The sequence below is a fragment of the Mustela nivalis genome, assembly GCF_964662115.1.
Source record: "Mustela nivalis genome assembly, chromosome: 10".
Taxonomy (NCBI): Eukaryota; Metazoa; Chordata; class Mammalia; order Carnivora; family Mustelidae; genus Mustela; species Mustela nivalis.
In genome coordinates this window covers 78,192,426-78,207,881 of record NC_139029.1, presented here as the reverse complement: position 1 = coordinate 78,207,881, position 15,456 = coordinate 78,192,426, and the positions used below count along the sequence as shown (strand labels likewise).

General features: G+C 41.3%; 1 protein-coding gene across 6 annotated transcripts in view; it reads right to left on the bottom strand.

The window, feature by feature from the left end:
• SLC44A3 (solute carrier family 44 member 3) overlaps nt 1–15,456 on the bottom strand; it is a 119,171-nt gene that overhangs the window by 95,677 nt on the left and 8,038 nt on the right. The gene's annotated exons all lie outside the window — the stretch shown is intronic.

Here is a 15,456-nt window from a genome sequence, read left to right as displayed (position 1 = left end):
AAATACCATATGATTTCACTTATCTGTGGAATCTAAAAACAAAAACAAAAAAATGAACAAAGAAACAACCCAAAAAACAGATTCATAAATACAGAAAACAAACTGAGGGTTGTCAGAAGGTAGGTGGGTAGAGGGATAGTGAAATAGATAAAAGGGGATTAAGAGGTATAAAAAAAACCCAGTTATAAAATAAATAAATCACGGAGATGAAAAGTACAGCATAGGGAATATAGTCAATAATATTGGAATAACTTTGGTGATAGATGGTAAGTACACTTATCATGCTGAGCACTGAGTAATGTATAGATCTGTTGAATCAATATGCTGTTTACCTGAAACTAACATAATTATATGTTATACTTCAATAAAAAAAAAGAAAAACTAAAAAGAAAACCCCCACAAAAATAAAGTTGTTTTCTGACTATACCCTACAGGCTATGTTTAACAGTTACACAAACAAATAGGTATACACACACACACATGCGCGCGCACACGCACACTTATACGTATATAAACACCCAAATTATACTTAGGGTATATCCTCCTTTTCATGCAAAAGGTACTATACAGCATACTGCTCTACAGTCTGCTTTCTTTTTAAAGCTGAAACATCTTGCCACTCTGTCTAGATCAGAATATAAGGGATTCCTTTTATTTTTACTGAAGTAAAATTTATATAGCATGAAATGTACAAATCTTAAACATACAATTAGGAACCTTTAACAAATACAGATGTTCAAGCAACCACCACCCCTTTCAAGGTATAGACCATTTCGATCATCCCAGAAAGTACCCTCAAACCTCCTTCTGATCAATCTCCAACCCATATAGGCACTCATTAATCTGATTTCTAGAACTATACACTTCTTTAAAAAAAAAAAAAAAAAGACACTTTGTCAGAGAGTGAGAGAGCACATGCAGGAGGAGCAGCAGGCAAAGGGAGAGGGAGAAGCAGACTCCCCACTGAGCAGGGAGTCTGATGCAGGCCTCGATTCCAGGACCCTGGGATCATGACCTGAGCTGAAGGCAGACATTTAACTGACTAAGCCACCCAGGTGTCCTTTTGAATGACTTTTTGTATGTGGTCTGAGGTAAGAGTCCTGGTACAAAATCACCAAGAGTCACTTTTTCTCTATGTCTTTACACTTATTTCAGCACCATGTGTTGAAAAGACTAACCCCACGAAATTACTTTGGTACTTTCATTAAAAATCACTTGACCATGGCGGTGCTTGGGTGGCTCAGTCGGTTAAGTGTCCAACTCTATTTTTTTCTTAAGATTTTATCTATTATTTGAGAGAGAGAATGAGAGAGAGCATGAGAGAGGGGGAGGGTCAGAGGGAGAAGCAGACTCCCTGCAGAGCAGGGAGCCTGATACGGGACTTGATCCTGGGACCAGGATCATGACCTGAGCCGAAGGCAGCTGCTTAACCAACTGAGCCACGAGGCACCCCAAAGGTCCAACTCTTGATCTCAGTTCAGATCCTGAGTTTAGGATCAAGAAACTGAGCCCTGCATTGTGCTAAGCATGGAGCCTGCTTGAGATTCTCTCTCTCACTCTTTGTCCCTCCCCACCCTGCTCTCACATGCACTCTCTCTCAAAAAAACCCAACCAATCAACCAACCAACAAAACAAAAAACAACTGACCATGTGTATGTAGTTTTATTTCTGGGCCCTCTATTCTGAGCCAATTATCTATTTGTTCATCTTCATTCCAATATTGTTGTTAAGAAGAAAGCCACAGGCCCCAAATAGTGTCACTTAGGCTGAGTCCCCAATCTGGGGCTTAATACCTAATATAATTTCAACCTTCCCAAGAAATGTAATCTTAACCGGCCATAGGAATTTTCTGATGGGTGCTAATGAGCCTGCTGCATGGGCCCTCTCCATCCTTCAAACGAAGATGTGGGAATCTGCAAGATGGTGGCTCTTCTCCTAAGGAAAAGCAACCTTGCCTGAATAGTCCTTTCCTTTGGCTAGTAACCTTCTTGCCCTGTCTTCTTTCCTATAAACATCTTCCACTTGTAAAGCTCCCCAGAGCTCCCCTCTACTTGCTGGGTGGGGTGGCATCTGATTCATGAATCCTTAAATAAAGCCAATGAGAACTTCCCATTGACTCAGTGGAATTGTTTTTTAACGGATTTGGTGGCAGTGTACGGATCTGAAGCTAACAGCTATGGCGTCCTACAAGGCCTTCTGAATTCATGGTTTTTCTCCCCATTTCTGAGGGCCACTGGTGAGAGCCTCTCAGTTTCAGCTGTGCTCCTCGTGTTCAAACTACTGATCTGACTTTCCAGTTCAGGGGGGACAGGTCCATCTGGATGGGCAGGAAGCTCCAACAGAGCACGAGTCCTTAGCCCTTGGTTCAGTCTACAGTTCCGTGTTGGAATCCCTTCTCAGTTCCTGTCCATGGTCACCCTAAATGGAGTCTGCTGGTTTAGTCCACACAGGGGACTGCTGGTGGTATGCATGGCCTTCTCTTGGCCGGTCTACAGTACCATGTTTTGGTTACTGGTTTGTTGGGGTACATGTTTGTCTGTCTTGTTTTACGTAAATAAAGGCCATTGCTAGTGGGGATCTTGGAGGGCAAACACTGCAAAAATTGGTGGGCTTGGGTGGAACATCTAAGAGCTATTAGAGCATTTGCCATCCAACTGAGATTCTTGCATTAGGATGCTTGGTCATGGATCAGATTAGATTGACAATAGATCACCAGCCAAGCTCAAGAATACTTCTGTATGACGAGGCACACAGTTAGACACAATCCCTAAGCCAGCAGTAAGTCCTTCTGAGGTATGAGTTTAGCTCTGAGAAACCCAAAGGCCTAACTAAAAGGAATGGGACCCTTTGCTTCCAGAGAGCTGAGAAAGCCATCTTCTGGGGCTGAATGCCTGCTCATTTTATGTCTAAGAACTATAGTCCTGGAAGTTGCAGGTGTCCAGCAAGATAAAAAGTTTTACCAAAAATCATATAGAATTGCAATGGCTATTATGGGGAACATTCCAGTCAGACAAAATCATTCATTTAAGAAGTGCACTTGAAAGCAAGAGTTCCCAAATTAAACAGAATGGGGTACCTGTTTTAACAGACATGCAGAAGCCTCCAGAAGGTCTCAAAATTCCAAAATAGTTTCATTGGATGATTCATTACAAAAATCTAATGAAAAAAGAGAAAAGGAACCTAAAGCAAGACACTAAGACTGCCGTAACTCTAACTGCTACCCTCTCTCCTTCATTCAAGGACTCACCTTAGTGAGCCTCAGGCTGGACTGCCTTTCTGCTCTGAAGAGACTATTATTAACAGTGACCTTTGAAGTCAGACCATTCCAGGGTACTGGCGAACCTCTCTTGAGGTATCTCTCAGTCCTCAAGAAATGCTTAAGCACTTCTTAAGCCCTGGGGGGATCCTCCAGAGTTTTTATAAAGAGGGGGGAGTAAAAATCCACACTGTCCCCTCCTTTCCACATATAGACCCATGGGTTATTGATTCTTTCTGTTTGGGGACTAACTATTTCCTTCTTGATTGTCTCCTTTTGTGTCTACGAAGGAGGCCTGGCTTTCTTTCCACCTCGGACGTGCAGTTTGTCAGTCCCTTCTTCCGCTGTCTTTGACAGTGACTCTAGATCTTGCGACGATGCAATGTTTAACATAACTCTCTTCAAGGACGCCTCTTAGGTCTACAAGGTTGTTTAATACTGCCCCATATATTCACTGTTTGTCCTGGCTGAAACCGGACCAGACATCTGAGAGGACTTAATAACTCTAGAATCAGAAATTGGGCAAAACTGGAAGCTGATACTCAGAGCCTCAGAGCGATTTTTTTTTTTTTCTTTTTAGGTCTTCTCCCTCCAAGCTAAATATACCCAAAGGGAAAGCTATTCCCACAGGTGGATGGCGGTGTCAGTCTTTGATACCAGTTAGGTGGCAACTCCATTTTCTGAGGGGCTGAAAACAGCTGTCTTGGTTTCCTAAAGCCAGTCTTTACAGGACTAGCAGTGTGATTCCAGGAACAATTCAAAGATGGCCAGTCCTTTATACCAATCCCCTGTTTATCTCAAAAGCCTGGTAAGTGTAAACCTTCTGGCTTTAAGGGGACAGAAGTCATACGAGGGAGCGCCTGTGGTTTTTTCCTGTGCCTTTATAATGTGCATGTTCAGTGTCCTGTCTGGTGTTCTGGGGGGCTTTCCCAGCCCATCTCTTTAAAGTACAGATTGCAGGGAGGTATTCTTATCAAAGAAAAAAAAGGGGTGAAAAGATCATTTGGAACTTGACTTGCCAAGGACAAATAACACGTCTTCAGTGTCTTCTCCACAAATATACGTTTTAAAAAGCTTAAGTCATCTAGACAGTTCAGCTTAACTTATTTCATCTACCAGAAAAACAACCTCAGATCCAGCTTCTAAGACTAGTAAATTTTGTACCTTTTTCACGGCAGGTCATTTTAAAATAGAAGTGTCTTTGAATGTTCACATGGGTCAAATGGAGGAGGACTTCAATTGCCTCATTTTTTTACTTTTTTTTTTTTTTTTTTTTTTTTTTTTAAACATCAGTCTGTATTTTCTAACAGATTAAGGTCTTTTCAGTCTATCTCCTAACTGAGGCGAAAGACCCTGCGGGCAAGGCATGCCAGATGGGAATGAAACTAGCCCTCAAAGCAATAAGGATGGCCCAGAGCCTGCCAGACCCCATGTGAATGACCCCAAAACAGTGACTGGCTTGACCGTGGCTGAACACCTGCGCCTACACTGACCTCTGTCCCAAATTTTCCTTATATATAAAACCAGGAAGTATTTTCGGGACTTTGGAGGCCAACTTTGGGCCACTAATCCACTGCCCTCCCGGAGTCAGCCTCACTGAAAGAAATTCCTTTCTTGTTGCACCGTTGATGAGGGAGCAGGAGGCTGGCTGAGGACAAAGCAAAAGCTGGCACCCGCTCCCCTCAGTAATATGTGTCACATTCCTCAGGCACCCCTAAAAGATAAACAAATAGTTAACTTGCAGAGATCACAATCCTGCAAGACAGGAGTCTCCCTTGGTTTACAAATGTCCTTGAGATTTACAACAAAGAAGTTACCTTATCAATAGCCCAATTTCCAGAGGCACATAACTCAGTTCCTCAAGCCCTAATGTCACTCTCCCCTCCATAAACAAAACTGAAGGAGGTTGAGGTAGAAGGAAAAGTAAATAAAGTTAAATTTCTTCTAAACCTAAATCTCACTAACAAGGACGCTTGATAGCAGGAATGTGACATTCCACCAGGAGACTCCCAATTGTCATTATGTTAGTGCCTCATTAGAGGGAAAGCTGCCTTGGCTTGATAGTAACCAGGTCTTCAACATCTTGACAGTCTTCTTTACCCCAATAGCCCTTCTGAACACCCCTTTGTCCTCACCTACCCAACTCCTGTGTATATAACCAGCCACTCCTCACATGCCCGGGGCAGCAGCTCTTTCTGCCCACGGGTCCTGTCCCCGTGCTTTAATAAACCACCATTTTGCAACCAAAGATGTCTCAAGAATTCTTTCTTGGTCATCAGCTCCGGACCTCACCCCACCAAACCTCACCTAGGTTCTAGAACTTCATCACCATCACTGGTCTCTCTGCCTTTGGGGTATTGTTGGTGGTGGTGAGTGGCTAAATGCGCCTGTGGCTATGCTGTAGGCGTATGGTATTTTAGACCTCCAGGTGGTGGTGCTGAAATTAATCTGTAAAAGAGCTCTACTTTAAAAAAAAAAAAAAAAAAGAGCTCTACTTACATGGCTTGAAGGCAAGTACTTGTAAGGTTTGGCCATTCTAAAACTCTTACAAAGATAGAAACTAGAAACCCAAATGTTTTTCAAGTTCATGTGATCTAGAAAAATACTTGATATGAAAGTGAATTTCAGGTTGCTGGTTTTATGAAAAAAGACATCAAGATGAAATATAAACTTTTATTCTATCTGAGCTCACTAGCCTAATAAATTCATGTTGATGCTTGTAAGAGCATTAAAAAAAATAGCCTAGGATAATGACTGACTTTGCCTAATGAAGTTTTTGTAGGTAATCTGACATAATTATTAAGGACAAATAAATAGATGTAAGCAAGATAGAAGTTTATAAATGAACTTTTCAGCAAAATTTATGTCTACTTAAATAGTTTCCTCCAATTTTTTTTTGGTAACCTAAAACCTTAAAGTTTTGCTGAGTTAGGTTAAATGATGAGTTAAATTAAATTCATTAAATTTAGGTAATTTCCAAATAAAACAAAAAAACAAATGCGTAGTTAGCCACAGGTTTATCTACTTTCAGCTTCTCATTACGGAGAAATGAAAAGATATTTGTATATGTTAACACTATCCAGAAAAATTTCAAAAGGCACATGCTTCTAGAACTTTTGAAATGTATTCATAAATTTGCAATTCTAAAGAATGGGTTATCAGTATGTTCTTGTTACTGTAGGTGTGTTTCCCAGATGGGATGAAGATTTTCCTGTTGCAAGGCTGATGCTCCCACAAAATGAAAGAAATTATTAGAAAATCTGTTTCCGGGGCGCCTGGGTGGCTCAGTGGGTTAAGCCGCTGCCTTTGGCTCAGGTCATGATCTCAGGGTCCTGGGATCGAGTCCCGCATCGGGCTCTCTGCTCAGCAGGGAGCCTGCTTCCTCCTCTCTCTCTCTCTCTGCCTGCCTGTCTGCCTACTTGTGATCTCTCTCTGTCAAATAAATAAATAAAATCTTTAAAAAAAAAAAAAAAAAAAGAAAAAAAGAAAATCTGTTTCCCACTTGGGATAGATCTTCCCTGATTGCCAGTGATCAAAGCACCCACTGCACCCAGCAAATCAGAACTTAACAGAACTTTGCAAATGTTGTGCAGTTCTCTCAGAAAACAACTTTCTGCTGATCCTGTCTCATGCCAGTATGACCAGCTAAGTTTAAGTCTTTAAAGCTTTATGCTAAAGCCTACCATGAACAGGTAATACATGCTTTCCCTGAACCCAGGTTCAAAGACTCCTGTTGGGCACAGTCTGGAAGCTAGTGACTGGGTGTTTTGGAAACATCACTGTTAAAAAAAAAACAGCTCCTGACCCTGTGGGAAGGGACCTTACCAAGTGCTCCTGACCACTGACACAGCTATAAGATTAAAAGACATAGAGCCTTGAGGACACATCTCACAGCTAACAAAGGCTTCCCCTGACATTGGTCCTGTGTACAACACCGGATACCTCGAAGTCAAATTGATGAGGCAGAGATGTAGCTGACCTCAAGGTGGACTTCCATTTGAAACACTAGATTTTTTTTTTTTTTAAAGATTTTATTTATTTATGTGCCAGAGATTACAAGTAGGCAGACAGGCAGGCAGAGAGAGAGGGGGGAAGCAGGCTCCCTGATGAGCAGAGAGCCCAATGCAGGGCTCGATCCCAGGATCCTGAGATCAGGACCCAAGCCGAAAGCAGAGGCTTAACCCACTGAGCCACCCAGGTTCCCCTAGACTTCATACTTTAAACAGAAAACGCTCTTTCCTTCTTTTCCGTTCCTTTACTCTAGCACTGGCATGGCAAGATAACCCCTTCATCTGTATCTCCCTGGCCATTATTAAGTGGGGGTAATCTTTTATTTCAGGCTAGGAGAAAATTTAACTGTGCCCCTAACATTTTACAATAAAATGAAACGTCTACCTGGTCGACTCCCCTTAATTTTCAGTTTGAATTACACCGACCTACCTAGGAGGGTTTCAGGATTCAGGAGTTATTCCTTATGGCAGATCCCTATTTCCCCGGTTAGGGACAAATATAAATGAAGCTATGATGGAAAACTTTCCCTTAACTCTTAAAATTACTGCAAAATCTGCTGTTAAAACAATAGCAGACCAAAAAATATCCTTAGACTTTCTGGGCACAGTTGTCCTTGATGCTAGAACAGCTCCTGATTCTCTTTTAGCTGAGCAAGGGGGTGTCTCTGCCTCGGCCAACAGGATGCTGCACCTGGGCTAACACCTTCTGGGGGAACAGAAACTCAATTATGTAAAAATCACAGAACAAAGCTTAAAAAAGGTGACTTCTTCCACAGGGCCTTGGTGCCACAGGTCTAAAGTACTCTCCAAATACTGGGAATTATCCTGTCTATAGGAATCATAATCAACTCCCTGGGCTGTTGTATTCACTGGAAAGCTTTACTTCCGTGATCCTAGCTGTTGGCCACCAAGCAAATGATCTCCCTAAGACTGGATGTTTAAAGAACAAAGAAAAGGACTCAAAGAATGTATGTCTGAAACCAGGACCTGTGAGTATCACAGAAGGTAGCCGGAGATGGCATGACCTGTGTGGGTCCAGCACAAAGGAACAAGGGCAAGAACTTGGGAGCAGCACCTGCGAATGGCACCAAGGCCTTACACTTTGATCTCTCAGTTACTCCAAGAGTCTGATCAAAATGGGGTTAATTGTTAAAAAGAGAGCCACGGGCCCCAAATGGTGTCCCTTCAACCAAGTTCCCAAACCAGGGTTTAATAACTAATCTAATGGCTCTTGCAACCTCCCCCAGAAATGCAGTCCTACCAGGCAGCTCGGAATTTTTTAACTGGCACCATGTGGATGAGGTAATCTGCATAATGAGACCCTTTGCTTCTCCCCCTCAGGGAAAGCCACCTTGCCTGGAACAAGACTCTCCTTCTGCTAGTAACTTTCTTATCCCACCTTCCTTCCTATAAAAACCTCCCATTTTGTTAAGCTTCTTAGAGCTCTCCTCTATCTGTTGGGTAGACACTGATTCGTGAACCGGCTAATAAAGTCAGCTACATCTTCAAAAGTATTCTGTTGAACTTTCTTAACACTACATGGTCTTAATCTTTAGTCACGTTATAGTAACTTTGAAATCAGGTGGTATTGATGAGGGAGCATGAGGCTGGCTGAGGACAAAGCAAAAGCTGGCGCCTTGTACCCACCCCCCCATCCGCTCCCCCTCAGTCCTATGTGTAGCATCCCTCAGGCAGCCCTGACTGCCATGAACAATAAGCAAATAGTTAACTTGCAGAGCTCACAATCCTGCTAGGCCTGGGACATCCTGGCACCTTGTACGCCCTCTTTAGCATATGAAAACTCCATTGAAACCTCCGTTCCCCTCACCTTCCCCCAACAGCAGGGTACATAACTTGCCATCCCTCACAACCTGGGGCAGCAGCTCTTCCTGCCCACGGGTCCTGTCCCCGTGTTTTAATAAACCACCATTTTGCACCAAAGATGTCTCAAGAATTCTTTCTTGGTCATCGGCTCTGGACCTCAGCCCACCGAACCTCACCTAGGTTCTAGAACTTCATCAGTATGAGCCCTCTAACTTTGTTCCTCAAGAATTCTGGGTGTGAGACTCTCAGTCTTCAGCGTTTCTGTATTTTTTTTAAAACAAGCTTGTCAATTTCTTAAAAAATGATGTTGGGGGCAGTACACTGAATCTGTAGGACAATCTGGGGAGAAATGACATCCTAACAATATTAAAGCTTCCAATTCATGAGTATAATCTCTCTCTCCACTTACTTTGGAGTTCTTTAATTTCAGAAAGGTCTTAAAGTTTTCAGTCAAGGTCTTCCTTCCATAGCTTCTGTCAAATTTATTCCCAGTTATTCTGTAATTTTTGATGGTGCTCAAGATAGACTTTAACAATGATTTCTTAATTGCTGTAAGCGTCTAGAAAAGCTATTTGACCTTCTATCTCATAATTTTGCTGAATTCGCTTAGTAGTTACTTTGTAGATTCCTTTGGATTTTCTATATAAGCAATTAGGTCATCTGTAAATAAAGATGATTTCACTTCTCTTCTGTTTCTTTTCCTTCCTCTCTTTTGCAGTTCATAGGACCTCCATGACAATGCTGAATGTTACTGGTCAGAGCTTTGTTCTCATCTTAGATGGGAAAACATTCAAAAGTTCACCATCCAGTATAACATTAATTACAGTTTTCTCATGGATGCGCTTTCTCAGGCTGAGAACATTCTCAGCTATTCCTAGCTTGTTCATTTCCTATCAAATAGACAGCTAAATAGTGTTACTTTATGTAAGCAGCCCGCTACTGACAGCCACATAGATTCTCACTCTTCTGCTGTTACAGACAGCAGAATTCTGAAGAATTTGAAGAATTCTGCACAAATGTCATTTTACGGCAGTACACGTGTACCTGTACATTAAGTTCCTAGAGGTAGAGAAGTGCCTGGCTGGCTCTGCTGGAAGGGCCTGCGACCCTAGCTCTGAGGGTCCTGAGTTTGAGCCCCACGTTGAGTGTAGAGATTAAATAAATGAGCTTAAAAAATTAAATTTCTAGAAGTAGAGAAGGTTTTGATTTAAAGGTATGTATCTTTATCGATGGTGAATACTGATGTATGGCCTTCCATTGATCCCCACCGCAGCAATGTATGAAAGTGTCTATTTCCCTACACCTTTGCCAGTAGAGCACGTTCTCCAACGGCAGGTGCTGTCATCTAACCACTGAAGTGTGAAAACATTAGATTCTTACACAGAATCTCCCCTATCATAGGCAAAGTCCCACCTCGTCTAATGTGCTTAAACAACACTGTGCTTTATCTTGGAAGCAACGATTCATGTCTTTATCTCATTCTTATACTGAGATATTGTTGGTCTTTTAAAAGTTGGATTAGCAAGGTGTTTTATAAATTAGAGAAATCCTTTTATATGAATTGCAACTTGTTCGCCTGTTATATTTGCTTATGTTATTTTTGTAATTGCTTCTTGTGTTTTGTCAGGCAGAAATGTTTATTTTTAATGTTGCCAAATTAGCCCATTTTTAATTTTATGTCTTCTGAGTTTTAAGTCATAGATAGAACCCTTCCATACTTTCAGGTTATAGAAGAATTCTCCCTTGGCTTCTAGTACTTTCTCGGTTCACTTTATACATTGAAATCTTTAATCTCTTTGGGGCGCCTGGGTGGCTCAGTGGATTAAACATCCAACTCTTGACTTTGGCTCAGGGCATGGTCTCAGGGTCAGGGCTTTGGAAGTTATCCCCCATGATCTCTTTATTTGGGCTCCACGGGGTGTGGCTTTCTTGAGTCCTCTCTTTCCCTCTCCCTCTGCCCTGCCCCCCTCTAAAAAGCAGGTTTTTTTTTTTTTTTTAAATGGAACAATAAGCAGTTATTTTTTTATTAAGGGATAGCTCTATGAATACAAAGATATACTATTTTTTTAATTAATTTTAAAATTTTTTATAAACATATAATGTATTTTTATCCCCAGGGGTACAGGTTAAAAAACAAGTTTTAAAAAATGAAGTCTTTAATCCATTTGGACTTATTCATTTAAGGATTGAGGCATAGATGCAGCATTTTCCTCTGGATGCCAGTCCAGTTGGCCCAAAGTACCTGTTGTATGTTGTATGGCAAAATACCTGTCATTTTGTGACTGATTTGAGATGCCACTTTTATCATGTACTAAATTTTTGAAAGCATTTGGGTCTGTTCCTGGATTATCTAGTATCTTTCACTGATCCTTCCAACATGAAATAGTAGTTACCAGCTAGACTGTAGGATGTGACCTTTATTGCTAGCCTTCTTGTACACAATGACCTCTGTCCCACATTTTCCCTTAAACTCTTCTTTGCAGCTTATCTCTTAACTCAGGCAAAAGACCTGAGGGCATAGCATCCCTTGATGGGAACCAAAATTGCCCCTCAAGCAATAATGACCACCCAGACCAATTTGAGCTTAGCCCCATCTCACAGCTGTGCAGATGGACCGCGGAGTGACCCACGGGGTAACTGACAATTACCTTTACCTCATTATAGTACTAAAACTTCAAAAGAGAAGCAAGAACCTCATTTACATAACATACCATGTGTGTATGCACAGGTATATTTCCTCAAGACACATGTGTGACCTGATGCCCACCTCTACATATGGGACAAGGCTTCCCTTTCTAAATACTCACCCTAACTGTAAATAAAAGGAACCCACCCACCCTTGCTCTGGGAGTCAGGGCTTTGGAAGTCATCCCCCCATGATCTCCTTATTTGCTGCAAATAACATTGCCTTTTTGCGAAAACTCACCTGCCGTAGTTTCTATCTGTGACTCACCAAGGAGTGAACTCATGTTAGTTCCATTACAGTATCTTAGTTACGACACTTTATATGTTTTAAAAACTGAAAGGACTAGGCTAGTTATTCTCTGCTGTTTTTCTCATTCAGATGTTTTTGGGCTTTCTTTTTTTAATTTCCTTACAAATTTTAAAATCAGCTTATCTAGTTCCTGAAAAAATTCTGTTTTTTGTTTTATTTGGAATCATGCTAAATTTATAGCTCAACTCAGGGAGAAATGACATCTTTATTATGTTGAGTCATACTGTCAACAATAGTATTTTTCTATTGGTTTAACTTTTCCTTGTAGCTGAGGAACATATTACAGAGTTCTTTTTATGGTTCTCGTGTATTTCTGATTAAATTTGTCTCTAGGCACTCAAGTACCTAGTTCATTTTTGTCTGTATTTTTTCTCACTGTGGCAAAAGCTTTTTGAAAATACACGAATGCTGCAGATTTCAGTATATTAATCGTGTTTCCTGGCATCTAAGTAAGTTCTCTTATCATTTGTAGTTTTTCGGTGAATTTTCTTACTACCTGCTGAGTAATAATTTTTACCTCTGGCTCTGAGTTTTAAACCTCTAATTTCTTTTTCTTTTTTACTGTGAAGCAGTCTTAACATCAATGAATCTGAATTGTGGCTAGAGCAAATGTTTTCTGAGCTTTCAGTTAGTATTTCTGAAAAATAAGGTCAGATACATATTTAAGGTCATTTTGTTTTTCCCCAAACACAATTCTCCAGTTAGACCTTAATTTTGTCAACATTGTTAGGGTGGTGCTTTTCAGGCATTTTATAACCCTGTGCTGGTAAAGAATGGCCCATCTCGGTCCTGAGGGTGACAGAGAAGCATGAAAAATGTGGGTCACCCCTGGTGTGTAGTTGACCAGTTGCCCGCTGAGCACCTCATTAGTTGGCCCACAGACTGTGGTTTCTTCCCCACTTCACTTTTCCTCTCCCTCCCAGTGAAGCCATTCAAATCTGCAGGAAGTAATTCAAAGAGCTGACTGTATATTGCGATGGACCTGTTGGAATTCCTCTGATCAAACAATGCAGTGACATGCATGGGCATCCACACTTGAGGCTAGAACTAGAACTTACTGGGTGGAAAAACACAAGCCTTTAGATTTTAAACACACAGGGAGACTCAAAATACAATATTATATTGAACCCCAAGGGAAAAAGATAGACTTGCTTGTTATCTTCCGCACTATTTTTTCACTGCTCTTAAAAGCTCATACTGTGAGACACAAACCTTCTTGATATCCAACCACTGGTCTAAAAGGGTATGTTACGTCTCACGTGATCGACTGAGGAAGAAGAAACAACTGGTTTAGTCAATAGAGGTATTTAGAAAATGTTCTTTGGCGCTATGGCTACACTTCTCATGATTTCAAGTTTTTCTCTTGGCAGTGCTCTTCCATGATAAATATGATCATTTCCATCTTAAAACAAACTCTTGCTTGTGTAGGGAAAGGAAATGGAGCCCTCAAGGCTATTTCTCTCCCCCGACTCTGTCCAAGAAAGGCCAATCAGCAGGTTTGTCTTTCCATGAAAAGGTCTGCATTTTGGGGGTGAAAGGCCTAGGACAGGCATGACAGAAAACTGGGGACCCTAGGATACAGACTATGGGCCTTCCCCCAACCCCACCTTGGTGTGAGCCCAAGGAGGCCATTTGCCAGGCAAAACAAAACCAATGCAGCCTTAACTGTTGGCTTTGGATTACAGAAGCTAATATGGACACTGTCTGGGTTTGCATGCCAACTCTTCTACTTGCTGCTTGTGCCGCCTTACCCTGTCCTTGCACTAGGTTTTCACCCTATAAAATAGGGATGAAAACAATGCCTAGAGCCCAGTGGTTTTGAGAGGTCCAGATAAATGAATACATGTCAAGAGCTTCGAAAAGTACCTGACAACTATCCAAACCTCAATCAACGTTTGCCATTATCATCTACAACATCCAGATATAAGCTTCTCATGGAATTACAGTTGCCATTCCATTCACAGCAAGAACTCATCCACTTCTGCTTGAGCTGCAACCTGAAAAAATTCCATTCTCCTTAAATTGCCTCTGCAGGCACAGTTACAAACTGTGTTCCTTAGAAGAGTCCTTCTCAAAAGACAAATCCTGTAGAACCTCCCTTACATGTGGAATCTGAAATGGTCAATTTCACAGAAGCAGGCAGTGAATGGTAGTGGCCCAAGGTCTGGAGGAGGGGAAATAGGAAGACGGTCCAAGGGTAGAAGGATAAAACAAACAAACAAACAAACAAACCCTTCTCTCCAAGTGTTAAATAATTTAACTTACTACAACACTGCAGTTTATTTTTTTGGCTTTAGTTATGTTTCATTGAGATACATTAATGATAGCCGACAAAACTCAGAATTCTTTAAAATAAGGTATAGAAATATACAATGGATACTCCTCTCTGCAAATAACCCTATCCTTTTTCAGTTACATGTAACACAGAGTGTTCATTTTAGAAAAGAATGCCAGGAGAACAGTCAACTGTATTTTTCCTCCTATGGATCTGGAATCTACATGAGTGTTGTGTTTTAAGTACCTCTGAGACCAGTGTTTTCTAAGCTATACTTGTAACCCATTAGATTATGAAAAAAATTAGTCTTAAAAAAGTGAAACAGTTGGAATTATTAGTATGCATCATACACAGCAAAGGGAAATCTTGTCATGTGAGACTTCTATTTCTGTTTTACACTCGTAAGTACATATGAAGGTGTATGTCCATGGTACTGGGCAGTGATGGAATACATTTCCTACGGTGGGTTCCAACCAAGAGTTTGATAAATACCGTGCTAGACAGCTGGCACATACCTTGTTCTACTTAAATTATCATTACTTCTCAGGGACTCTGCACAGAGGTCTCCCTCCTCGTAAACATGTGGACAACTTTTCAAAGAATGGTAATGCAAAATAAACCTGAGTCCTCCTTCAGAACATCTCAGCATTCTAACAGGGGCCACGAGTAGTCATGGCATTTTCCCAGATACCTTCTCAATGGCTCAAATGGGAGCCATTTACCATGGCAACAACCCCTGCTTCATCACTGTAGCTTTATTCTCTAGATACCTATGAGGTACTTCCTGGGTGCCACGAACTACACTAGGGGACAGGAATGGCTGACGCTATTAAGAGTTCACAAGCAGAATCCTTGAGAAGGACCGGTTTTCAGTCCTCATTGGGAAGAAGTGTGTGGTGGCCACTCAGCCTTGCCCATGTAGGTCTGTTCCTTTTGGAGAAATCTAGAGCTATAAAAACTAACAACATTTCATAGCAATAAAAGAGCAAAAGTAAACCGCTTCTACTTTGTAATGACTAGGTGGAGGAGAAAAAAATACATACCAACTACTTGATAAAACCACCCCATTGGTAACAACTCACGATAGCTCTAGTGT